Source organism: Sceloporus undulatus, unplaced genomic scaffold (genome assembly GCF_019175285.1).
Source record: "Sceloporus undulatus isolate JIND9_A2432 ecotype Alabama unplaced genomic scaffold, SceUnd_v1.1 scaffold_16, whole genome shotgun sequence".
In the NCBI taxonomy this organism is placed as follows: Eukaryota; Metazoa; Chordata; class Lepidosauria; order Squamata; family Phrynosomatidae; genus Sceloporus; species Sceloporus undulatus.
This window is the reverse complement of record NW_024802938.1, coordinates 4,006,467-4,033,932: the sequence shown is the minus strand read 5'-3', so window position 1 is coordinate 4,033,932 and position 27,466 is coordinate 4,006,467.

Here is a 27,466-nt window from a genome sequence, read left to right as displayed (position 1 = left end):
CTCAGCGGCCGCCACTCTACATGCTGAGGCCCCGATACAGCGGGGAAAGGGGCGGATGTATAACCTGCCATTATCTTGGCTTTCAGGGAGATTCTGTTCAAAGATCCATTTGTTTGTCTTTTTGACTATCCATGATATTCTCAGCACGCTTCTCCAGTACCACATCTCAAATGAGTTGATTTTCTTATTATCTGCTTTCTTCACTGTCCAGCAATCACATCTGTACAACTTTAGTGCTCAATTGTATATCTTTACTCTTTAGGATCTTATCTAGGTCTTTCATTGCTGCCCTTTGCATTTCTTGTCTGCAGTCCCCCTTCTGTTCAGTGTTTGATTCAAGGTAGGGGCACTCTTTAACTGTATCTAAGGCTGGTTACACACCAGCACTTGGGACGTCCGCAGGACGTCCCATTTTAAAAAAGGGGCGTCTCTTCTAGACGCCCCTGGGTCTAATACGGACTCTGTCCGTACAATATGGCGCCGGCCGTTCTACACGGCCGGCACCATCTTTACGTATCGGACGCATAGCGTCCGAACGTGTCGCGGCGCCTATGACGTCACGAATGCGCCAGCGGCGCCTCGCGACATCATAGAGGCGCCGCAAGGAGGAGCTCCATTTTGGAGCTCCTTTTTTGCTCCGCGCGGGAGTCGCACGGTGTGGCTGCTACGGCTCCCGCACGGAGCAAGTGGCAGCGGTGGCAGACCACCTCAAAGCAGCGGTCTATAACCCGCCTAAGACTGCTTCAAAATACACCCCATAAACCCACACTATCCCCGATGTACCTTTGTTGTCTCACCCTGAGTGGTTTTCATTTGCAGGGTCTTGATTTTGGTATTTTTCAGTACTGGTAGGCAAACGTTGTTTACCTTAAGAGTTTCTTCTTCCCTGCTGAAGTTGTCCAGGTGTTTATGGATTTCAATGGTTTCCCTGTGCATTCTGACCTGATAGTTGTTGGCATGGTCCAGAATTTCAGTGTTTTCAAACAGCATTTTATGCCAAGTATGGTTTATAACGTGTACTGATACTCCTAATTTTTCTGGCTGACCTGGTCTGCAGTGTCTCTCATGTTCCTTGATTTGTGTTTGAACACCGCGTTTGGTGTTCCCTATGTAGGCTTGTCTGCAGCTGCATGGTATCCAGTAAAATCCTGTGGCACAGCATTTGCTGGATTTTCTTGTTCAGTTTGTAGATCATTTGGAGGTTGTGTTTCCTCACCAGTTTTCCTGTTCTCTCTGTGACTCCTTTGATGTATGGTGGTTGTTTATCTTCACTCTTGTGAATTTTTCTGGGTCTGACAGCCCTTCTGATGTGTGATTGGAGTGATCATTTGCCTGTAGAGCCCAATCTAGGTGCTTCAATTCATCTTCCAGGAATGGAGCTTCACAGATCCTTTTTGCCCGGTCTACCAGTGTTTTTATTGTGCTTCTTTTTTGTTTTGGGTGATGGTTGGAGTTCTTGTGTAGGTACCTGACCATGTGTATAGGTTTTCTGGATACTGTGTGGTCCAACCATTGGTTCAGTTTGAGGATGACCAGGACATCCAAGAATGGCAGTGTTCCTTCTTTTTCTTTTTCCACCATGAATTGGATGTTCGGGTGGATGTTGTTCAGATGGTTCAAAATGTTTTTGTTTCAAACTGAACCAACTCTTACTATGCATTCATAACTACTATAGAGGATTATGGTGACAATAACAGTAACAACAATTATAAGGGACTACAAAGGAAAATAGAGGTTTTGGGACTTGCTCTGTGTGTGTGTGTGTGTGTGTGTGTGTGTGTGTGTACTGCCCTTGAGAGGGGGTCTGGGAAGGAAAAATGAACCATCCCCCCAAACTGTTGCCCAGCCCTCCTTTGTGTTATGAAACTCATTAATGGTATTATGTCCCCTGTGTTCATTTAGGTGCTCTTTCCCAGTGTTATCTTTGGCTAAAATGCCTTTCCTAAGAAGGAACACCCAATGTTGTGTGAGCAAACTTCCATTCATGCTGTAGAACTTCTCTTCCTTACTTCTCCACCCGCAACTTCCCTGAGCAGATTGCGGGAGGAGCATGATGGAGGTTGCAGGGAAGAAGTGGGAAAATGGTCTTTCAGTAGTGTCTGTTCCCTTAGAAGAAAGACACAGTTGGTAGATATACAGCCTAATAATATGTTCTTCAGTGTTTGCACAAAGTTTACTGATGAAGTGACAGCAAAGCAATTAAAACAACAACAACAACACCCACAAAACAATTAGGAGAAGGCCAACAAATCAGTCATGCAATTACGAAAATGACTATTTGCAAACATATACATCTTTGTCTCATTCATCATTTACTTTCTGGGCCATGTCTAAATTAAGTGTGTAAACTCTTAATTAATATCAGCCATATCTGATATTTTACATGAGCAGACACCCATGCAGGCATTTATATTCACACATTGGTCTAAATCCGAAATCTGACTAGAGTAGACTCATTTAATCCATTGGATTTATCTATGGCTGCATCCACACTGCAGATATAATCTGTTTTGACAACATGGCTCAGTGCTGTGGAACTCTGGGAACTGTAGTTTGTTGTGGCCTCAGAGCAGAGTGGAGCTTAGCTCTAGAGTCACAACAAACTACAATTTCCAGAGTTTTACAGCTCTGAGCCATGACAATTAAAGTGGTGTCAAACCAGATTATATCTGCAGTGTGGATGCAGCCGAAGTGTTGTTTTACCCTTGAACAATTGATCGGATGGGTCTATTTCATTTATGTCTAACCAACAGTATATCAGCCATTGTATATGGACTGTTATTTGGTTCATAATCTCCAGAACTGGTGACTTATTTCTTGCCTGTAGTTTTGTGATGCAGAAACAGAGATAAGAGCAAAAAGGTGGTGCAGCGTTTTTACAACACAAGCACTGTTTTTATTGGCTGTTTATCTCTAGGAAGCTTAGTGAGCTTGATATTTATCAATTTGGGGCTGCATGTGTTTATGGCATTAGTTCCAGAATTTGGCACCCAATGGTTATTAACATTTTTGCATTCCTCTTCCATGACTCAATTGTGTTTTCATCCAAGTGTGTACAGCTGAAATGGTAAGATTAATACTAGCAACATGGCGAATATCTTTTGAAATCAAGCAGGACAAAGAAATAACTACCAAGAATGTATTTGTAATGACAAATGTGATGACTCACACATTCTGAGTTCACATTTTGGCTGGTAATGATTTCACTGAAATAATGATCTCCTAAATATGAATATGCAGGAGACATATGAATACGTAAGAGAGACATTGCAGACTAAACTGTTAAAATGTGATATGCACACTACTGAAAAAGTATAAAAAAAACAGAAATGAGGAGTGAGGGGCTGTGCAAACTGGCAGTTTGGGCCGGCTTGGGGGCGGAGTCGGGGTATATTGTCTACACAACGCATGCCCCGGCTCCATCCCCAGGGTGCTATGATGCTGCGTGCCATGCTGTACTGCATGGCACGCAGCATCACAACACTCCTCTGGCTCTGTGTACAGATGACACAGTGCAAAAGGAACACTGCCAAGCTGTGGCAATGTGGCTATCGTGCTTTTTGCGCCCCGCAAAGGCCAGATCAGACACGTGGCATGCAGTTGCCATGGCCCCAATCTGGCTGTAACAGGGGCGGCTCCAGGCCACTCCTTTGGGGCTGTGTGTACAGCCCCTGATTCATCTTAGAACTGATTCATTTATTCATGTACATCATAATGTAGCTCCAATGAATGGGCAAATGATGTCCCTTGAAATTCATGGTGTTTGAACCAGCAGTATAATGAAAATTCTTCCTGGTATCACTGATTTGCAAGGGATCATTCTCACATGGTATCAGCTGAGGTTTGGTTACAGGACCCTCCGTGGCTGCCAAAATCCATGGATGTTTAATGGAATACAGTGGATAGTAAAATAGTGTCACTTATATAAAATGGCAAAAATCAAAATCTGCTTTTTGAGATTTATATATTTTTTTGAATATTTTAAAGTTGTGGATGCTTGAATCTGTGGATAAAGAATCCATACATATGAAGGGCCAACTGTATTCCATTGTTCCTACAATCACTGAATGATGTACATGCGAGGAGAGGAAAGAACATTCTTATATTCGAAAGGGCTTGTACATGAAGGATGCCTGGCAGAATGTAGATAATAATAATTAGCACTCTTAAATATGACTTCGTTGTTATTGTCTGCCTTCAAGTAGTTTCTGACTTATGGTGATCCTAAGGCAAAGCTATCATGGGGTTTTCTTGGAAAGATCTGTTCAGAGAATATTTGCTATTGCCTTCCCCTGAGGTATCCTTTCCCCATGAAAACACAGAAAATATCTCCAATCCATATTGCAGATGGAAGCTGTAGTAGGTAATGGCTTCCATTTTAGTGGGGCAGTGACTCCAAGTTTTAGAACAAACTTTAAAAGAGCTACTCAAGAGGTTGGGATCAGCACCTTGACTAGCTATTCTAAAGTTAAGATCATTTAGGAGACCCATAGGAACGGTGAAAATCTGCCAGTCTCTAAAGTTAAGACTCAAACCCAACCTCATTTAGGAGACACATAGGGGCAGTGAAAAACCTCCAGGCTTTAAAGTTAAGACCTAAATTCACCCTCATTTAGGAGACACACAGGGACTGTGAAAATCACCCTCTGGCCCAGTTCTTCTCATTTTTCAGATCTCATATTTGCATAGCTCTCTTTACTAACAACAAAAAATACAGTAATATTCATTAGTAAAGAGTTCAGCAAGAACACTAGTACAGTCGGCCCTGCTTATACACGGATTTTTTTATACATGGATTCAAGCATCCACGGTTTGAAAATGTTCAAAAAGAGTATAAATTTCAAATATCAAATCTTGATTTTTCATTTTTTGTAAGGGACACCATTTTGCTATGTCATTATATTTAATGGGACTTGAGCATCCACCGATTTTGTTATCCACAAGGGATGTTGGAAAGCCTAGCGTGTAACAAGGATCCACTGTATAGCACACTGACTCTGACTATTGCTTGATCCTGTATCCTGTTCATATATCATCCTGCTCTTCTTGTTCCTGCATTTCTTTCTTTCAATAGAGCTAATAGCACGCTGTCAGCATGATATAGGATTTTGGCACTCGCTATCTTCTAAATACCTCACTAGACTACAAATCCCAGGAATACTTAGGATGAAGCCATTACAATTAAAGTTGCACGAAACTAATGTAACTGTATAGTGCAGATGCACTTATAATTTCTGCTGTGTACAACAGTTTATTTTATTTATTGAAATTATACCCTGTCTTTCTCCTGGAATTGAATCCAAGGCTGTTGTCTCACTGTATGCAATTGAATTAGGCATTTGTCCATTTTCCATCCCTCTGCAATCAAAATCTTAATAACAATTGTCAAAATGTCTAGCAGCAATTTTAGATCTTCTTCTGTTGCCATGTCCTTTAAGTCTTTCTTTCTGTACAAATTTTGAGTTCTGTGTAGAAATGTTGTTTGGAGAATTGCATTCTAATGATTGGAGCTCTAACATGCCAATGGCTAATGAAAGTGAATGCGGTGGGGTTTGCTTGACTCTGTTATCACATAATCAATAGCCCTGGCACGCCAATCATGCAGCCCAAATGTCACCTCTGCTGTTTTGACACAGCTTCCCAAACAGTGAATCATTTGTGTACAAATTTATCAATGGTTCTACATCTACAAACTTCACTAAGATGTCCTCCAAAAACAACATCTGAGATCCGGTTTGAGACAGAACTTTGGAAGAACACTAAGTGACTTTTCATCAGCATGGGTCTCTGACAATAATGTTTTCCAGAACATTTCTTTGCACAGACGTTTCCAGACATTTGGACAACTGCGCTGGTGGTTTAGACCCACAGTGCATTCAGAAATGAGATGATGTTTGAGAAAGCTATTGAAAACATTTTTCCAAGGCAATGGTGAATGCAATTAAAAAAAGAAGAAACATAATTCTTTATTCCACATGAAGAATCTGAGCGTTTCATCATTTCTGACTTTAGCAATGAGTTGAAAGTCCATTGTGTATTTATAAACTGTGCCCTCAGAGCTATGAAAAACAATATTCTCCTGGAAAAACTCATTGTCTTTTGGTGCTACTTTAATGGAAGCAATACCTGTTTTGTTCAGGGTCAGGTGTTTTGATCTGAGTGGGGCTATTTTGTAATAGAGTAAAGAACAAAGGCCATCGTTGACCTCCCATTCTTCTCTTCAATTTGATGAGTTCAGAAATATTCACTTTATTCTTTGAAAACATGAGTCCAAGCCTTACAAAACACAGATAATGAAGTGCATTTTAAACAAAGAAAGGGAGAAATAGATGTGGCAGAACTTTGAAGATCTCCTATAGTGGAATTCACCTCATGGAATTGCCTCAGGCTGCCAGGAACCCCTCTTTTCCTCTGCTTACTTATCAGGCTGCTGTATTCTGCAGGGCCCCTATTTCTTTGAGGAGCATTTTGGCAGAACTGCTATGAGAGTCTTCTATGAAAAAGAGGATGCAGGCAGGCACACCTCTACCAGCACTGTCCTATGCCTCTAAACCTGGACCTAGCAGAGTAATTTTAAAAAATTAACATGATGGCTAGGGGGAGAGTGGGAGGAAATGACACACTTGTCTTTAGAGTGGGGACTCTCTGTTGTTGTTCTCTAGGTGTTTTTTTTAAATCAGCTCCCGTAATTGCTCACTGGTGGTCATGTTTGCTAGGTTTCTAGACGTAAAAATGCAAACCATCTAGAGGATCACTGTTGTAAATATCCAGAGCCCTCTGTGCACTACATTGCTACAGAATGTTACACAGCAATGTAATGAAACCTAGCCCAATCCTCCCCTTATCCCCAATAATAATAATAATAATAATAATAATAATAATAATAATAATAATAATAATAATAATAAATTATATTTTCCCACCTCTCCCAAATGGATCGAGGCGGGATTACAACCCATAAAATACATACAAGAACACATCAATAAAATACAGTAAAAATAATTACAGTGGACCCTTGCCTTACACAGGGGATCCATTCCGGACCCCCACGCATAAGGTGAATTCCACCTATGCTTGAGCCCCATTCACTTGAATGGGGCTCATGTGTGCGGCGGTGCGGCAGTGTGTGCGCCCTGTGCGCGTGCACCCCATTCATCTGAATGGGACGCACTGCCCCTTGTGCTCCGTGCACTCCCGTGCGGCTTTAGCACATAAAGCTGCGTATAGCGCGCCCATGTATAACGTGGGCGCACTGTACATTAAAACTAGCTCATTGTCATACAGCAATACAATACAGTTATACAGTGATCAGAAAGTGGAACAGTATTTCTTACATGAGGTCAGGTGGGTAAGCTCGCCGGAAGAGATCCATCTTAAGTGCCCTTTTGAAGGCTTCCGAGGAGACAATAAGACGGATCTCTTCCGGGAGACTATTCCATCATTTCGGAGCAGCCGCAGTGAAAGCTCTTTGGGAAGTCATTACAAATCTGGTTGGTTGATGTTCTAATAGATTCTTCCCAGTTGTTCTGAAAGTGCGGGGTGAATTATGTAGGGAGAGGCTTTCCCACAACTAACTCGGACCAAGCCATGTAGGGCTTTAAAGGTAAAGGACCGACACCTTGTATTGCGCCCGGAAGCTAACTGGCAGCCAGTGAAGGGATTTTAGGACAGATGTTATGTGGTCAAACCTGGATGAACCAGTGACCAATCTGGCTGCCACATTTTGAACCAACTGAAGCTTCCAAACTTGGTACAAGGGCAGCAACCATTGAAATTGATGGGGCCTGCTCCCTGTCACCTGAGAAGTAGCTAACATGCCACCATCTCATGCATCTTCATTGTGACAGACAGAAACATTGAAAATAAAGGGAAATGTATTGCAATAATTTGTTTACTTTATTTAAAAAAATGTATGCTGCTTTTCACTATTGGGGAAAAAACAGATTGGTTTATAATATAAATGCCAAGAAAATGAGATAAAATGAAAGAAATGCTAACATGAAACAATGCTAATGTGAGAAATTATTTAAATCGGTTGTCATTGGCAGGCAGTGGGGGAGAATGTAAGAGTGAACTGTACAGCTTGGCACCTTTTTGGGGAAAGGTAGGGCTCTGTAATGGGCTCTTTACATCCTGAGACCTGGGGTGGATGGGTGAGGAAGGAGACTGCCATTGGGGCTGACTTGGCCTCAGCTGGACCCACATCAGGTTGATTCCCTGTCTTGCTCCTTCCCAGGTTCAACCTAATTTAAAAAGATTATTGGTCAAATAAAGTGGCCCTTTTAAAATCCAGTTTTCTGTGTTAGGTCTCATTATTTCATAGTTGGTCATCAAAACCCCTAGCTTTTGCCCCTAAATGTGTTGCTGTCAAGCCAAGTATCACTCAGCACATATTTATACATCTGATTTTTTTCCTCTACATTAATGTAGAACATTTTGTTGCATGGCATACATGTAAATAATAAATATATCATATTATTAGACATGTGTAGAGTATGAAATCATTGGGACTTAGTCATTTTAGTATATATATGTTCCACTCTGACTAGAGCTATGCCCCATTTTCTCTCTTGTAAAGGGACTTGATTTTTTTTTAAAAAAATAACCAAACAATGAACACAATGAAAAAGTCTGGGATCAAGCACCTTCTGCCTACTTATGACTCATCCTGCCCGCAGCTATGTGGGCTTCCTGAAAATTTTATTAGCCTTGACAAGTGAACTAAAGATGTGGGCATTCACAAAGAATTATTTGTTGGATGGTTTTCCATTCTTAGTCAGTTGCGTTTTAACAGGATACATCTGTGTGTATTCACATCTAATAGGTTAGGGAATACTGGAGGAACAGACACATTAAAATCCTACTAATGAGTGCATGTTCAGCCAAACTAGCATGGCCATGCCTTGTGGCCATCAAGGTATGCAAAGGGATCTTGTAGCACCTTTGATACTAACTGTGTAGAAGTTGCAGCATAAGCTTTCATCGACTTGGTCTGCTCCCTCAGATTCTCCCATTCTTGAAAAGATGTGGGAGGAGCCCAGAGAAACCCGGGATGCAAATGAGCTGTGTATTCCTTGGCAACAGGGAAATGTGATAAGATCTGACTTCTTAAAGTTACATCCCATATCTATCATGGGAGCATAGCCAATGCGAGAAACTCCCTAGTAATCACATTGATCATGGAACCTTGGAATAGTGACTCTTATTGTAGATCTCAGACTGCAGTTCTCCCACACAAGATTTCCCAGACAGTTTGGCTTATTGTGGTTCAAGAAAGTCCAATCTGAGAGTTGTAGTCCCAAAAAGTATCTTTTACATGGTTAAGCACACAGAAAATAAGTTAAGCTTCTCCCTAGTGTCATGCTTATGACAAAGCTTTTCATGATTGTACAGGCCTGATAGCGCACATTGGAACTTCTCTCCTGGAACTAATAGCAGCCTTGAGGACTTTATATGTGATTTTCATTGGTAAAATGGTGACAGGAAAAAGGTTTGTGATATCAAGTTTGTTCACTCTCTTACATTGGCTATGAACATTTTGTAATTTTAAAAAAAATTGTTTAACATGCTAATGTTTGCATCTCACAGTGACTGATCTATTTGGAAGTAGTGTGGGGCCTTGCTGCAGGCATTAAGCAATTCTGATATTCTTTTGTCAAGGCTGGGTTAATTCTTCTGCAACCCATTATTGGTTCCAGGAGCCTACAATATGTGTGTGTGTGTGTGTGTGTGTGTGTGTGTGTAAACCAGAGGTTGAGTTGGCAGCAAGGTAATAGATTGATATCCTTAACTCTTTAGCAATTATGGGATATCAAGGAAATGTTACTGAGAAGACTATCTTTGTCCAATGTGATCTAACAAAGGAAGGACAGAAATGAGTCAGAAGAGATTACTATGGAGTAGGCTGATTTTTAGGGAGTGTTTATCTTGGTATAAATCCATAGCTAGGTTCAACTTTTGAAAGTGACTCATATGATTAATCACTGCACTATTGCAGTGTTTCCAACTTTTTCTCTTTAAAAGTTCCCATGTTTTTAGCAATTGTATGACAAGAAGAAATTTGCGGAGAGAAGCTTTTCCCAACATGCAAAAATCTTCAACGATTGAATTTCAAGCTGCCTTGAAATAGGCAAGAGGTTTGCCCCCACTGCCCCAAATGTTGTTACCTAACCAACCTGACTGTGGGGGAATCCACACACAAATATTTAAATATTTACTCCCTCTAGTTGTACTTCAGCAATTTTTTTGTTTTAATTGCCCTGTTTCATATTAAATTGATGCCATTATTCACATTAATTCTCAGAATAGTTCACTTTTCTGCCCTCTGATCCTTTACATACTGTATTATCAGAAAGAGATAATGTAAATTTCTCCCTGTTTGGATTTCATCTGTACTGGCATTTGTGTTTGATCAGAAGAAATATTAGCACTGGACCTTTCCCACCATCCTTTGTCTTTTAATACTATGGCTGAGATACTACACTATGCTTGTGTAAGATGTGGAGTTGTTCATTAATTGTGCTAGATAACCCTTGTGTGGAATAGCAATGTTGCACAACTGAACCAAGACAGCAAATGTGCAACCATATGCACAATGTACAATTAATACACAATGCACATCCATGTGCATTGTCTGTCACTGCATGTACAACTCCTCTTCTTCCGCCTTGAAAGAAATGGAGACCAAAATGTTCAACCAGTTCTGTAGAGGAGCATATACATGAACAGGGCACTAACAGGATTCTGGTCAGTGTCTCATACAACTTTTGTTTCATTTTCTATGCACAGAAAAGTATGTAAAGCACAGTGTATCTACACTACACAATTATAACAGTTTGGTAGCACCTGAACTTCAACTCTCTGGAAAGCTGGGATTTGGAATTTCAGTGACATATTTAGTGTACTCCTATGAATTACAGCACTAGAGATGTGGAGACCAATTCCTTACATGAAATTCTGAAGGCCCTGACCCTGTCCCCCGCTCCACACACAACAGCTTCATTAAAAATATTTAAAAAATAAAGCCACTTTCTCGTTTAATTAAGGGTTTGCAGATCTGTGTTTCAGGAATCCAAAGAACTGTCACTTTGAATTCCTTTCATACAGTCCAAAACAGACAGAGTTTGAAGCATTTTTTAAACATATGAATATATTTTTTACATTATTTGCTTATCAAAGAGACTCTTGGCTTTACTTGCAGACTTTGCCAATATTTCTGCCAGTTATAATACTCCTTAAGCACTCTTCCATTTCAGCAGGCTGATATCAGCACTGCAGAATTACCTTGGGAGTAAAACTAACCTGAATATTTCAGTTCAGTTCAATTGATTTGTTTAAAACCAAAGGTCACTGCAAAGGAAAGGAAGTAGAAACTGGGGAGCATCTCTGGAAATATGCAGAAGGAACTGGAGACACATCTCAAAATGCTCCCGTGCATTACAAAGGCAAAAACACATTTGTGTATGTGCGTGTACAATAAGAATAAAGCATGACAGTTTACAACAAGCGGTTCCTGTAATATGATACCACATTTTGTGGCACATGCTTCTTATATCTGATTGTTTTTTATATCGCAGATAGACTTGGGCCAGGTTTAGCCAAAAATATTTTACTGTCTGAAGCAGAATTGTAACTGGTGACCCTCTCCACTCACCTAAGTCAAGGTACATAATATCCCAGGCCAGCCAAGCTTGTTTGGCACATGAGGCAGAAAGTCTCAGAAACACTTTCCTTCAGTCCCAGGAAGAAAAATACCATCAAAATAAACTAAGGACTTTATTACACGAGGAAAATTGGAAGGTTCACCAAAGGTTAATCCAGGGTCATCCAAGGTATTTCACGTAATTCTGAAAAAGACTTTCAAACGATATCGCACGCAAACAGAAGGCAATCCAAACGCAATAATGAGACATTCCAGGATTAGCTGAATTTGGAAAAATATCGAATTTATATATCCTTTTCCACTAAGAATTCACAGACAATTTGCATTTGTGTTAGTATGAAATGCATCTCCAGTTTGGCCATGGGATTACTGTTGGCCATGGGATCTAATCCTCCCTGCACATGCACAAACATGCTAATTCAAAATCAAGAAGCTGATGAGTACATGTGATGGGTTCATTCGCATTCGCACTGCATTCTCTTTCAGATGGATACTGTGTTCATCTGTGTGTGTGATAAGCTACAATGTAATTTCTTGCATTTTCACCCCCCCCCTTCTTCTTTCGGGACAGTGATACATTCCTCCATATGAAAAAGTCCTAAGTGACTAACAATTTGCTGCCCTTTCATGACAACAAATACCAGGTGCATGAAACAGCACTCATCCTAATGATAGGGCTAGCCCTGGATTGTGTGCAGTCAGAAATCAAAAGGCAGTAATCGATCTTTCTCGGTGGACAGAATCTCATACCATGAAGATGATTTTCCAGACTGTGCTTGTATTTCATAGAAGAGCTCCTCTGTAAAAATTGTCTGTTAAAAACATATTCCATATCTGATTGATTTGCCATCAATGTCTTTTAACCCATTCCTGATTTGTTTCTTGGCTGCACCATAATATATGCTTCTTAGTTCATCTCAAGCCAGCTCATACTTGAATTTGTAGTCCTTGTTCCATTATTTGCTGCAATAAAAAACATTAGTTGTGTATATCAGTGAAAGGTAAATATTTATTTTCTCAGCTCAAATTTTAATTTAAGCCATATGTTTTCATGTATCCATCAATTTCAGTGTGCTCTGCAAATATGTCTTTCATTGCTGCTGAACATATTCTTTCTTTTGGTTCAAAGACAAAGTTGACTGATGCACAGGAGAAGAGAAAAACATGAGAGACATATTTATAAACTGAGGCTCTAACCTAGGGATGGAACCCATATGGGCTTCCAGATGTTACCAGGCCACAGCTCTCAGCATTCCTCACCATTGGCTATGTTGTCCAGGGCTGATGGATTTGCAGTCTAACAACATCTTGTTGTAACCCGCTTTGATCTCCTTTGGAAAAGCGGGCTATAAATAAACAGCATTATTATTATTATTGTTATTATTATTATTATTATTATTAGGCCACATGTTCTTTCTCTCTGCTGTAATTTTATGCACATTTGTTGTTGTTGTTGTTGTTGTTGTTGTGTGCCTTCAAGTCATTTACAATTTACAGAGATCCTAAGATGAAGATGGGGGTTTTCTTGGCAAGATTGTCCAAGGTCATCCAGTGGGTTATTTGAGAGTAAGTTCCAATGAAACCAGTGGAGCTTAAGCATGTGTAATGCTATAATTAAATAAATAAATTAATAATAATAATAATAATAATAATAATAATAATAATAATAATAATAATGTTTTATTTATATACCGCTATTCCAAAGATCATAGCGGTGAACAGCAAGTAAGCTGGGTACTCATTTTAGCAACCTCAGAAGGATGCAAGCCTGAGTTGAGCTTGGGCCCTTTTGCTGGTCTTGAACTCGCAACCTTGTGGTTTTGAGTGAATGGCTGCAGTACAGGCATTTAAACACTGCGCCACCAGGACTCCTAATGCTATGCTGTGAATGGTCATGAGTGATGTGGCTGTTGGATCTTGCAGTGCTGATTTTGTACACGTGTATGGCTGAGGGGCTTTGAAAAAATTAGCAGTGCTGGTGGTTAACAATTGAGAATACAGATGATGCAACAGACATATGACTATTGCTCCTATATCTTTTAAATGCTTAGCATTTACTTAGTTGTTTTACATAATGCTATCTTGCGTTTTCCCAATTAATTAAAAAAAAAAACTAGAACGAAACTCCGGGTTGATAATTTATGTAATCAATATGTCATTGTAAGTATTCTTTTCCTCCCTTTTGGTAGAACACTTCACCATCTTTGGAATAATGTTGTAGACTATAGATAATGAAATTTGGCTGCTTACAGCGCTGGGGTGATCAGTTAATTGAAAAACAATTATTAGAAGTTTACATATTTATTTGAGTACAGTATCATCCAAAATCCACAAAATAGTGATTCCTTTATTGGACCAACCAGAATACACATTACACATCTTGCAAGCTTTTGAAGCTTAACTGGCTTCTTCATCAGACAAAGGTGTTAAAAATCATACAGCAGAAAGAAAGAAAATCGATATTGTTAGTCATAGCCCTGCCAATATGGATACTTTATTTTTTATGTGTGTTTTTTAACCATCTGTGCAGCCCATTGAAATTATCCACACTCGATTTACTGGATTAAACTAAAGGCTCACTGGGCTGGATCCAGTCATTGCCATATTTAGAGCCTTATCAATTTATTAAACAAATCCAGCAGGCAAATGAAAAGACGTGGTTTTTTCCTCTCCCTCCACATGACCCTTGTTCTCTTCAGATTGTAAAAGCATGGGAGAGCATTGTAAAAGCATCATTTTTGCCAAATCGATTATTTAAGCTTGGCAAATAGGACACTTTTATGATCCTCTCCCATGGTTTTACAACCAGAATCAAATGAAAGAAAATGACATCATGCAGAGAGAGAGAAAAAAAGTGTGTTTTCATTTGCCTCCTGGGTTTGTTTAATAAGGTGATAAGGCTGTTATATTGCTTGAGGCCAGTGTCATTCTATCAGACTGCCACTAGTACAATGCAAACTTTTCTCTGTGCAGCCCTCTATGCTTTCTGAAAACATGCTCCGAAAGGTTTTCTAGCCACCCAGACCAGATTTTCAGTGTACGCTGGTGGTAAGGGTGGCTGCAAAGTGGAGGAGAACAGTTACTCCCCCTTCTAGAGAGAGGACCCACCCCACCGCACAATGTTGCAACTGGATCTTACTCACCAAAATTATTTAGACATAATGAGCTTTCTGTAAGTACAAATGAGCCCATATAAACCCATTAAGTCCAACACTACCTCCCACAGCAGTTTATTCACATGTAAAGCATGTTGGAGAAAGCAATGGCATCCTATTTGTCACTAGCATCTGGTAACAAATGTTTGATTCTTGACTATCACAATTTATATCTGCTTGTTGGGCTGAAAAAAGCAGTACTTAATCTTGAGCTCAGTATCAGTCATTTGGATAGGGTTGCCATAAGTCAGGACCTCCAAACCGGGACAAATGTAGGACAAATGTAGGACAAAATTTTCTAATGTAGGACACATTTTTTAAAAATGGAGGACACACGAAAAATTGATTTTTTTAAAAAAATGTCAATCTAAATGCCTGTTTCTTAGGCATGATCAAAATGGAGGACATTTGGGCATTATTTCTAGACAGATGTCAGAAATGGACTTCCCTTTCTGGCAAAACAGCCCCGACCTCCATTCCAAAACACACATGACAGCACATTTGGGCATTTCACATGGCTTTACTGAACATGGCCTCTTGCATCAGAGGCTTATTCCATAACCAAACCCCTTGGGTTTAACACTTAGCATGGTTTAACATGGCTATGCATACTGAACATGTCAAGGTGGTTTCACCGTTCTTGCACCAAGTGTACTTCTCAGAAGTGTGTGTCAAGGGACTTTGGTTTTTCTTCACTGTGCATGAGTTTGTAAAAATCACAGCAATTTACATTGACCAGGCCTCAGAACCAAAACCACATAAAAAAAGCACTTTGGAAAGTCACACTCTCTCGGCTTCTAAAACAGTGCATGCATGCCTCTCAAGCTGACCCACTCATAGCATCTTCATCATCATCATCACCACCACACTATCACTGTCAAAGTAAGGGAGACTTGTTAGCATTGAAAGCACCCCCCCAAAAAACCCACTCCTTCCCCTCCTCCTTTTCCTCCTCCTCCTCCTCCTCCTCCTCCTCCTCCTCCTCCATTCACCTGGGGGCTGGAGCGGATGGGGCGGAGGAGGAGGGTGGCGCGCAGCTGCGCGCAGGAGGCGAACCGCCTCCAGCTTCGCCTCCTCCACGCGGCCACGCGGCCTGGAAAAGAGGGGGCGGAGGAGGAGGAGGTGAGTGGCGTGGTCGCGCGGGGAGGCAAAGGTGGACGGAGCCAGCGCCTCTTGCGTGCGGCCGCGCCACCTTCCCCCGCCTCCTCCGCCCCCTCTTCTCCTCCTCCCCGTGCGCCCGCGCGCAAGAGGCACTGGCTCTGTCCGCCTTTGCCTTCTCTATGCTGCGGGCAGGCGCCAAGCCTGGGGGCGAGGGGGCGGAGGAGGAGGGTGGTGCGGGCGTGTAGGGAGGCGCCTCCTCCGCCCCAGGAAGGCCTCGCTGTCCTCCTCTTCCTCCCCGCCTCCCCGAGGCAGAGGAGGAGGGCAGAGAGGCCCTGCAGGTCGCAGCAACTTGGCTGCAACCGGGGGGGGGGGTCCCGGTTTTTGGGCTGCACCTGTGCCGAGAGGGGCCCGGGGCCCCCCAAAATGGGAAATACACGGGTGCAGCCGGGTTATGGCAACCCTACATTTGGATGATGCATATTCTGGTGTGAAGAAAGAAAGACATTCAAATAATGGTTAGAATTCAGGATTAGATTTATGGATGCAAAATCTGGAGATACACATCTGTAGTGGATCCATATTCATAATACTGTACCTACATAGTGACAATCATGGCAGTATTGCCCTGATTGTAACTGCCCTTCCAAACTGACTTTACCAGTTGCCAGGCATATGGGGAGAAGGAGGCCCATTCTCCTGGTGACTGGGGCATGAGTGAATGGCATTTCTACCCCCTCCCACCAGTTGCAACACCCAGAAGCAGGACTGATGTTGCACAGCCTTGTCAGCTAGTGGGAATGAGGTGAAAACATCATCCATCCATGCCCAGTCACCAGTAAAACAGGTCCCTTCTCTCTGCCTGGCTGATACCCAGTAAAGTAGGTTTAATGGGGGGTCAGGTCAGAAGATCGAGTTAGTTAGTTATGTAACTAAGTGGCACATGTGGGATTTTGGCCAATCTCTCTAGCCACTTTGATTACACTGCTTGAGACTTTTTAATTATTTTCATGCCCTCTCTTCCCATATCCCGCCCCCCAGTGCTACACTTCCCCAGCCAAGTCCTTTACTTTATAGGTTAGGAGATGCTTTCTCTTTCTGCTTATTTTGATTGCCATTTCTTTTTCACACAGTACAGTTATTTAGATCTGAGATGGAGTTCCTAAAGACTGCCTTATACCAGATCATAGCTGTATTCCATTTAGCCCTATATCTTCTATTATCATTGGCAGCAGCTCTTTGCATCCTGTTGGGAATTTATGACATTGTAAACCAACTTTTGATTGGGTCGTTCAGAACTGTGGCATTGCCCAATGACTGTACTTGCGGGAGGGGAATGCCTTTGGGACCACTGCACAAGCAGAGTGAGTAGTATGGCCATTGTTCAATGGTAATTGTGTAAGTGTACAGTACTTGGTGGAACATGCTGCCCTTGTGCAATGACATCGTAAGGAAAGGGGGGAATGCCCCAATAGAACCATGGGGCATTAGGAACCAAGATTTCTACTTGAGGGCAGTAGAAAGTCACAGAGGGCCTCTGCCTGCCCTGCAAAATATCCCTATTGAGCTCAGTGTGATAGGAGCCCTTCTTGCCTAAGGGGAAATCTTATGCAGTTCCCTTTATACAGCAGGAGCCTCCATTGTGCAGCAGGACATAGGATCATAGAATCATAGAGTTGGAAGAGACCGCAAGGGCCATCCAGTCCAACCCCCTGCCATGCAGTAACTCTCAATTAAAGCATCTCCGACAGATGGCCATCTAGCCTCTGTGTAAAGACCTCCAAAGAAGGAGATTCCACTGTTGAACAGCCCTTACTGTCAGGAAGTTCATCTTGCATAGTAGCCTGCTGTGCCGCATTGCTATTCTCTAACAATGTCGTGTACTGTGTCAGTGATGTAGATCCATCATTGTAAAGTTACACATCACAACCTGTGATGCAGGATCTCAGCTGAAGATGAAAAAAAGTATTCATGTTTCCTTTTCAGCTCTTTCCTTGGCTGCACGCTGTATTCTAAATATGGATAAGCCATATAAAGTTCTATCATTATATTCTTTGTTTTATTTTCAAATAATTATATTATTGATGGTTTTAAAAAGTCTGCTTCACCATGTTTGAACTGATGATTTCAGTTAGCTTTATATTACGGCCTCAGTAAATCTTTCCAGTGTAATTCCAACTGACAGTTTCAGGTCATTTGTGATTTTGATGATTTTATCCAAATGTGCATGATTTCATTTTTCTTCTTATTAAATGTTCTATTGCCCTTTCCATTGGCATGCAGAATATCTCAAAAACAAACCAAAACACACTGAAAACATGAAAAAAAGAAAGAATTGGATGGTAGTGAGCAGTTGGATAGACTGAGAAATGAGGATTCATTTTATCTTGAATAAGGTTACACTTTTCCAGAAGAGCAGGGATAGAAAGAAGTCTTTCTTTTTTGACAAAAGGTCAAAAACTGTCTCATTTGTCAAGAAACTCTGAGGAGGAGACTTCTGGAATAACAAGAAATTGCAGAATTAATATTTTCTGCATGGAAAATATGCCTGGCATCTTGTTCAGTATTAGCTAGACTGTAAACCAAATTTATGATCTCAAAACATTTTGTTAAGTCCAGCAACCCCTTAGTTCAGAAAACCAGGCTTCAGTAGTAAAACTTAGGGACTGAATAGACTGGCATTATATGCCAGCCTTGGGGTAGAGTAGGGGCATGGCATCCGCAGAGCATACGCCCTAACACTGCCCTGATGCTGGCGACATGCTGTGCACCTGACTGCATGGTGGGTGGCATCACAGCACTCCTTTGGCACAGCGTCCAGATGACGCACACCAAAAGGAGTGCTGGAAAGTGCCACTGCAGCGGCAAAGACAACCCTTTTCCAGTTCCAAAAGGAGTGGCATCTTGTGGCACCTTTGAGACTAACTAAACGAAAGAAGTTGGTGGCGTGAGCTTTCATAAATTTCAGCCTACTTCCTCAGATACATGTTTTTGGAGTGGAGAATATAGAGACAGACCTATATAAGTCACTTGTGTGTGAGAACATCCATTCAAATTCAAAACCTCTGTGTATTTGGCAAGTGCAGTTTTAATTATGGTCATTGGGGGACAAAGGCAGCCAGATAGCTATGGCCTAAAGCAGGAGAATAGATAATCATCTGAATGAGCATTGGAATGTAGTGTGGGAAACAGAGAGGGATATGATGAACAAGTCAAGGGCATACTCATGAGGATGCGGGTTAGACAGTGTTGAAATATGTGAAGCCATTATCTCTGTTCAACCCATTGCTGATGGACTGTAGTCTGCACATAAATTCCGATTCTGCTGTTTTTCTTTCCAATTTTTCTTTGTAGTTCTTTTGTTCAAGTACCACTGTTCTGAAATCTGAGGTGGAATGCCCATGAAGACTGAAATGTTCTGCAACCAGTTTTTGTGTATTCCCATTGCTAATGTTTGATTTATGTTCATTTATCCTGGCACAGAAATTGGTCTGTTTGCCAATCGAAAGTGCTGAAGTGTACTACTGACATAATATGGCATAAATCATATTGGAAGATGAGCATGTGAAAGTCACCCTAATATTGTGGGTAATGACATTAGGGCCTGTAATGAATAGTGTGGGCGGAATTGACCACTGGGTTTGTGACACAGTTTTGTATTAGTGTACCAGTGCTCATGACGGTCTTGTGTGTCCTCTTGTAAATAAATACCTGTTTGAAGTTTTGAGGCTGTCTGTAGGTGAGTAAAGGTCTGTCACCAAGAGTCCTTGAAAGAGCTGCATTGTTGTCCAGAATGCATTGTAGTTCGTTGATGATATGCTTGAGTGGCCTCAGTTGGGAGCTGTATGTGACCACTGGTGGGGTTCTGTCATTTTCTCTCTTCAGTCTGTTCTGTAATACGATTAATCCTGGGTACAAGTCTTGCTTTGTTTATTTTTTTTCTTCATGTGGTGGGTACTGTAGGTTGAGGACTGCTTATTGTAATTCCATGAGTTTGGCATCCCTGTCTTGTGAGTCTGAGCAGATATCAGAGGGCTTAGCTGTAGACCATGGATCTAGTGATATGTTCAGGATGGAAACTGGAGGCATGTAAGTACATGTAGCAGTCAGTGGGCCTGTAATATATCATAGAATCATAGAATCGTAGAGTTGGAAGAGACCGCAAGGGCCATCCAGTCCAACCCCCTGCCATGCAGGAACTCTCAATCAAAGCATCCCCGACAGATAGCCATCCAGCCTCTGTTTAAAGACCTCCAAGGAAGGAGACTCCACCACACTCCAAAGGAGTGTGTTCCACTGTCGAACAGCCCTTACTGTCAGGAAGTTCCTCCTAATGTTGAGGTGGAATTTCTTTTCCTGCAGCTTGCATCCATTGCTCCATGTTCTAGTCTCTGGAGCAGGATAAAACAAGCTTGTTCCCCCCTCAATATGACATCCCTTCAAGTATTTAAACAGAGCTATCATATCACCTCTTAACCTTCTCTTCTCCAGGCTAACCATACGCAGCTCCCTAAGTCATTCCTCATAGGTCATGGTTTCCAGACCCTTCACCATTTTAGTTGCCCTCCTTTGGACACGCTCCAGTTTCTCAATGTCCTTTTTGAAGTGTGATGCCCAGAACTGGACACAATATTCCAGCTGGGGCCTGACCAGAGTAGAGTGGCACTATTATTTCTCTTGATCTAGATGCTACACTTTTAGTGATGCAGCCTAAAATTGCATTGGCCTTTTTAGCTTCCACATCACTCTGTTGACTCATGTTCAACTTGTGGTCTACTTGGACTCCCAGATCCCTTTCACATTTAGTCTCATTCAGCCAGGTGTCCCCCATCCTATATCTGTGCATTTCATTTTTTCACCCTAAGTGCAATATCTTATATTTCTCTGTGTTGAAATTCATTTTGTTAGCTTTGGTCCAGCTTTCTAGTCTATTCAGGTCATTTTGAACTTTGATCCTGTCCTCTGGGGTATTTGCTACTCCTCCTAATTTGGTGTCATCTGAAAATTTGATAAGTATGCTCCCAATTCTGTCATCCAAGTCATTGATAAAGATGTTGAATAGCACTGGGCCCAGGACAGACCCCTGTGGGACCCCACTGGTCACTTCTCTCCAGGATGAAAAGGAGCCATTGTTGAGCACCCTTTGGGTTCGGCCGGTCAGCCAATTACAGATCCATTTAACAGTTACTTTGTCTAGCCCACATTTTACAAGCTTGTTTGCAAGAATGTCATGGGAAACCTTGTCAAAGGCCTTATTGAAATCAAGATATACTATATCCACAGCATTGCCTTCATCTACTAAGCTGATAATTTTATCAAAGAAAGAGATAAGATTTGTCTGGCATGACTTGTTTCTCTGAAACCCATGTTGACTCTTTCTGATTATGGAATTGCCTTCTAAATGTTCAGACTCTCTGTTTAATGATTTGCTCTAAAATCTTTCCTGGTATTGACGTCAGACTAACTGGCTGTGTATGGCATCTTGTTCCCTGTGACTGAGATTTTGTTGAAAATTGTGTATTTTATTGATTATTTCTGTCTGGAATTTTCTAAGTTCTTCGGCATCATTTCCCTTTGCTACATCTTTTATATCCTTTGTTACATGCTCCTAGGTTTTAGCCTTATCCATGAGTCATATCAAAATCCATAATTTTGGCCTCAATACCTGCCTTCGACTTATACATGAGGTTGATGTATAGTCAAGTATATATGGTAAGCTAGAGAAATAAGCCAGAAACAACATATTTAATTAGAGCTAATATGATGAGAACAGTTAAATGGCGTTAAAATACCAGACATAAAGTGTGTTTTCCCGCTGGATATTTTACCATGATGAAATCCACAAATCTCACAAGACATTCATTTTAGCTGCCTACAGTATTGTCGTAACAAAATTGCTTTGAAACTGAGCTTTTCGATATTAACACTTGCATATTTTAAGTGTAATTTTGTACTTTTAAAAATCTCCAACAATAAAAAAGTTCTGCAAAGGGAACAGTGGTGTTATTCATAGAGCATGGTGGTTTGTTTCCAGTGTCTGCAGACATAGTTTAAATGGTTACATACACTTATAGCTTTCCTATTCATCAACAGGACTGGAAGCTCTCTTGCCTTCAACTCCCTGTTAGAGCTGCCATGTTAAATTTAGCCGTGAGCTCTGTAAAGAGAGCAGATTACGACCACAGCCAGGTAAACACAGGAAACAGCAATATTGACTCAAGAGTTTTACAGGACAATTAAACAAGTAATGAAAGAACTGCAGTTCCTGAAGCAGCAATGAACAGGGAAGTCAGAGGGAGAACCTCATTCTGGCATGTGTCTCATTCCTGATTAGGTGTGCAACCCTTTCACATTAGTAGTTCTGTGGTAACTGATGTTGAGAACAGGGTTTGTACTGAAGCATTTGTGCTGACTTGGAAACCATACCTTTTTGACATAACTCCCAGAATCTCCCAACCAGCATGACCACTGGCTCTACTGCAGTAGCATCCAGTCAGTGCTTATTTTCCTAGAACATTAGATGTCAGTTTTCAGTCTGGAAACAATATCGTCTGATACAGTATGCTTTATAATCCCCTAGAGAATGGAGATATATTCTAGTCACTTAGTGGTTAGAGAAATGCACCCAGGTGCCTCAACTCATTCTGGGAGATGCTAATCAATTGTGGCTTCATATTGGAAACAGAAGCCAACGCTGGGTTGCCAAAGGATCAGGAAACCCCTGTGCCTTGATGTAACATATAAAGATGAGCAAATGTAGCTAACGTGTGACATCAAGCTTGTTACTAAAGTCACAGCTACTGGGGTGCCTGGAGGAATCCATGTCAGGGGAGTGGCAAATCTGCTCTGGGTTTTCTTCCAGGAGCTATCCAGTGTTCGGAAACTATTTTGGGAGTTATCCAGCATTCTGGACCTTGTGGTCTTAAGGCTTAGAGTAAGACCCAGAGCAGATTCAAAGCATCCTGGCATGGAATCCCATTGAAAGTTGGCTATCTGCTGACCACACATGGGGAGGAATCGTATGTCTACCCTCACCACCATTTTAAATATGTGCTGGGCCTCTCAGCTGATCCCACTGATGATAGCTGAATTCTTTTTTTGTTTTGATTTGTTTTGTTCAGAGCACTTCTTAATAATTGTTATATCTATATTTGGGGGTGGGTGCTGGTTTAATTTTTATTTTTATTTTCCCAATTCAACAATTTTTATTTGGTGTTTCAAGAAAAAATCAAAGGAAAAGGAGGAGGAGAAGAAGGAGGAGGAGGGTCATGTACATACACACACACACACACACACACACACCAGAATGCATACAAAATACACACAGTTTTAGTTTATAGCATCATCCCTCTCCACCTCCCACCCTTTCCCTTATTAAATAGACTCCATGAATATTGACTTAAAACTATAACCTATCTATACCTCAAATTGCCATTCCACTGTCAACCTAGGGGGCGTTCCCACTTGGCAAATAAAACGGATTATATTGGTGCGATTTTGATTTGGATTATGTTCCGGGAATAATTGGAATTTTTTCCATCGTTTCCATTACCAAAAGGGGCAAATTACCTCGATTTATTTAGACCCTGTTTTCGTTCCCATTTATTTTAAATCTCTTTATTTTAAAGCGGATTAACTTGCTCCCTGTTCCCATTTGTGTCCACAAGCTGTCAATCAAGCGCGTAGGCTTCAGACATCACAAGTCTAGGGTTTTTATTTTTATTTTTAGGGCAGCCAATGAAAATTGGCTGCATCCAAAGCTCTTTTGTTGTGTCTCCCCAGACTAGAAGGAGGCTTGGCATATTGGATCAAGGAGGAGAAGGCAGCGGGCTTCATTATTGGGGAGAGAATCTTTGGGGAAGAGAGAAGATAAGGCTCAATCCCCCCCTCAGATCCCTGGATGTCCAGGCTTTCCATTCCCCAAAATCACTTTGCCTCCCTCATTGCTCACTGGGCTGTCTGGGGGGCAATCAAGCAGGGATGTCCTGCAAAGCTCATCCCATAGTTCCTCTGGAAGGAGCCTCCTTTCCCAAAAATCGCTTTGCCTCCCCCAGTGCTCCCTGGGCTGTCTGGGGGGCGATCAAGCAGGGATATCCTGCAAAGCCCATCCCATAGTTCCTCTGGAAGGAGCCTCCTTTCCCAAAAATCCCTTTGTCTCCCCCATTGCTCCCTGGGCTGTCTGGAGGGCGATCAAACAGAGATGTCCTGCAAAGCCCATCTGCTGCTCAGGCGCTCAGGCAGAGGTGAAAAAAGAAAAAAGAATAGTTAAAAATGGCGTTCAATGGCTCTCTTCCCACATCGGTCTATAAATGTGGAGCAGAGGGGAGGTTTCAATCCACCAGGGGAAAGTGTATGCGAATTGAAGAAAATGGCGCTGGCAATGCAGAAAGAGAACAAAAGGGTGACACCCCCAGGCCAGCCCCTTGAGCGCTGCTCCTCCCATCTCCAGGTTCCCGAATCAGACACCCTTTCGTTCCCATTCGGATACCGCGAATCATACCCCACTTTAAAAAATAACCCACGTTATAACCTACTATTTTTTAAAACTGGTTTATAGGCGTCTAATTCGAATTATACGATATAATTCGATTTTGAATCGAATCGCAGTGGAAACGATTCCGGGGCATTGAGGAACTAATTCGGGCATCAGTGGGAACGGCATCTCTTAATTTGCTTCATGATCTGCTTTATAGGCAAGTGGGAACGCGACCCTAGATGATATGTAATGGATAGGAACATTTTAAACATTAAATATACAAATAAAAAAAATCAATACAGATTAAAACTACTCCTGAAAATAATTTAAAAATCACAGCTAATTGAAACAACCATAACAGCCATCCCTGGTTGTAAGGACCAAAGACCATGCAGAAACAGGAAAAGCTCTGTCCGATGTTGCAATCACCCTTGCCTCACAGGTGGTAAGACACACAACAGGGCCTCCACTGATGTGAGGCAGGCTTATATGGGAATGTACAGTCCTTCAGATATCCTGATTCTGAGTTCTTTGGGTCTTTGTAGGTCAAAATCAGCATGGTGTAGTGTGGTTTGAGTATTGGACTATGACTCTGCAGACCAGTATTCGAGTCCTGGCTCAGCCATGGAAACCCACTGGGTGATCATGGGCAAGTCATATTCTCTCAGCCTCAGAGGATGGCAATGGCAAACACCCGCTGAAGAAACTTGCCAAGAAAACCCATGATGGGTTTGCTTGAAGGTCACCATAAGTTGGAAACAACTTGAAGACACACAACAACAGATGTTGAAACAAGCCTCTTGAATTGAGCTTAGAATTCCCTTTCCCTTTTAAGCAAGGCTCGTTCACTGCTATTTGGGTTCCCACTGCATATATTTGATACCTTTATGAATTGCCCCCACCAGGCACCCAGGAGGATGTACAACAGATCTATGATAAAACAGCATAGGAACAAGAGGAAAAGGGATAGAGTTTTGCAGTCAATGCCATGGATCAGGCCTTCGAACTCTGAACTTTTAGCTCTTCAAAGTTGTAGTCAAAGAGAAGGGCAACCAGAGATAGTGATCTACTCTGATAGGAAAGCAGTTCTCATATCTTGAAGTCCTCAGCCATCTTCATTCCTTCACATTCCTTACAGAGGAAAAAAAAAGACGCACACGTCTAGTTCAAATTCACAACCAGTCTCCAGCATTTGTCTTGACATGTATTATGAGTAGCTTTTCCTATCCCTGCTGGTTTTATATGAGGAGGCAAAGTGTGTTTTGTCTTCTACTTTTATGTGTTTGGAGTTTCCAGCTGATGACTTGCTGCCAAAGTACACAGGAGCCAACACTGGGGTTGGCTTAAGGATTTGTCCAAACCCCTTTGCCTGGCATTATAAGACTAACAGTCCCCCCCCCCCCAAGTTTTGAACTGTTTTATACTCTATTTCTAGGTAAGAGGTGGTGCCCCAGCATTTTGGCTCATGGCATCGAGCAGAATATTTTTAGCTAGGCTCCCTTTCCTTCTACTTGTGCTGTTGATTTGAATCCATGGCTCTGTCTCTATTTTTATTTTGGGGCTTGATAGGTCTCACCCAGTATTCTCAAGCTTGCATGGATTGCCAGATTACGGCAGTGAAAATGTGTTGCCTTCATGAGTCACATCCGGCACTGTACATCCATAGAACACAGGAAGCTGAATTTTTAGTGGCCGTCACTGTTTTCATCCAAGTTGGGATGAACTTTATTTGTTCTTTTTTTTTGGGGGGGGGGGGGTCAAGCTGTCCAAAATCACAAAATATCATAATCAATTCAGCACAAGAAATAAAAGCAAAACTAACAAGAGATTCATGAGGAAGAGGGAGAGTTTTACATGTTTACCTCATTAAAATTAAATGTTGACTTGCTGTATATATATTTTTTCTACCATTTTTGTGTGCATGAAAATGGGGTTAAACAAAAGATGTAAGGAAGGAACTAAAAACTAGAAACAAAGGTTCAAAATAAATTTAAATGAAAAATATGCTGTTTGCCTTCAGGTTGTTTTCCGACTTATGGCCACCCTAAGGAGTATATCAACAAGATTTTTCAGAGAGTTTGCCATTGCCTTCATCTGAGGATGAGAGAGTAATTTTCTGTGGCTGAGCAGTGATGGAACCAGAGTTCTAGGCTGCTGCCACACTGCAGAAATCAAGTAGTCTGACACCACTTTAACTTCCTTGATTCAATGCTATGGAATTCTGGGATTTCAAGACTAAATATCTCATTAAATTACAAAACTCAGAATTACAAATCTTAGAATTCCATAGTCATGGCAATTAAACTGGTGTCAGACTGCTTTATTTATGTACTGTGGGTGAGACCCTAGTTCAGCACTCAAACCACTATATCATACTGGCTCTCATGAAATGAATACAAGGCATAAAAATATGCAACACATGTAAAAATGACAACTGTGGAATAAGTTGTTGTTTTAAGTCTTCTTCAGAATAAAATACTGAGATGCGCTTAGATGGCAGTAAATTTTCATTCTCCCTATTAACACAAGCCAGTAGCAAAACAGATGAAGTCAGATTAACCTTAAGCAGTAACTCACAGTTTCCAAAAGCATTACAAATGTGGATGCTAATTTGTAGCATGAAGGAGATTCCCTATAGCGACTCATGGGAACTACTAAGGGAAAACATTATATGGGAAACTGAAGATTGTGCAGTTGGCCCTCTGTATCTATGGACTCAACTATCCATGACTTGAATATACCTATGTATGAAATCCAAAGCAAACTTTGATTTTTCCATATTATACAAGGGACACAATTTTACTATGCCATTGCATATAATGGGACTTGAGCACCCATTGATTTTGGTATCCATGGGGGTCTTGGAATCAATCCCCAGAGGATAGCAAGGGCCCACTGCAGATCCTTTGAGACTAGGGATACTATCACACAAGAGAAAATCAGGGGATTAAAAAGGCATTTTCTCAGGCAAGTTGTGTGATCGCAGTGAAGATTTTCAAACAACATAGTGAAGAACCAAGAATGCTCCAGCAACAAACCATTCATGGAGAAAAAAGCCATGACTGGTCACCACTT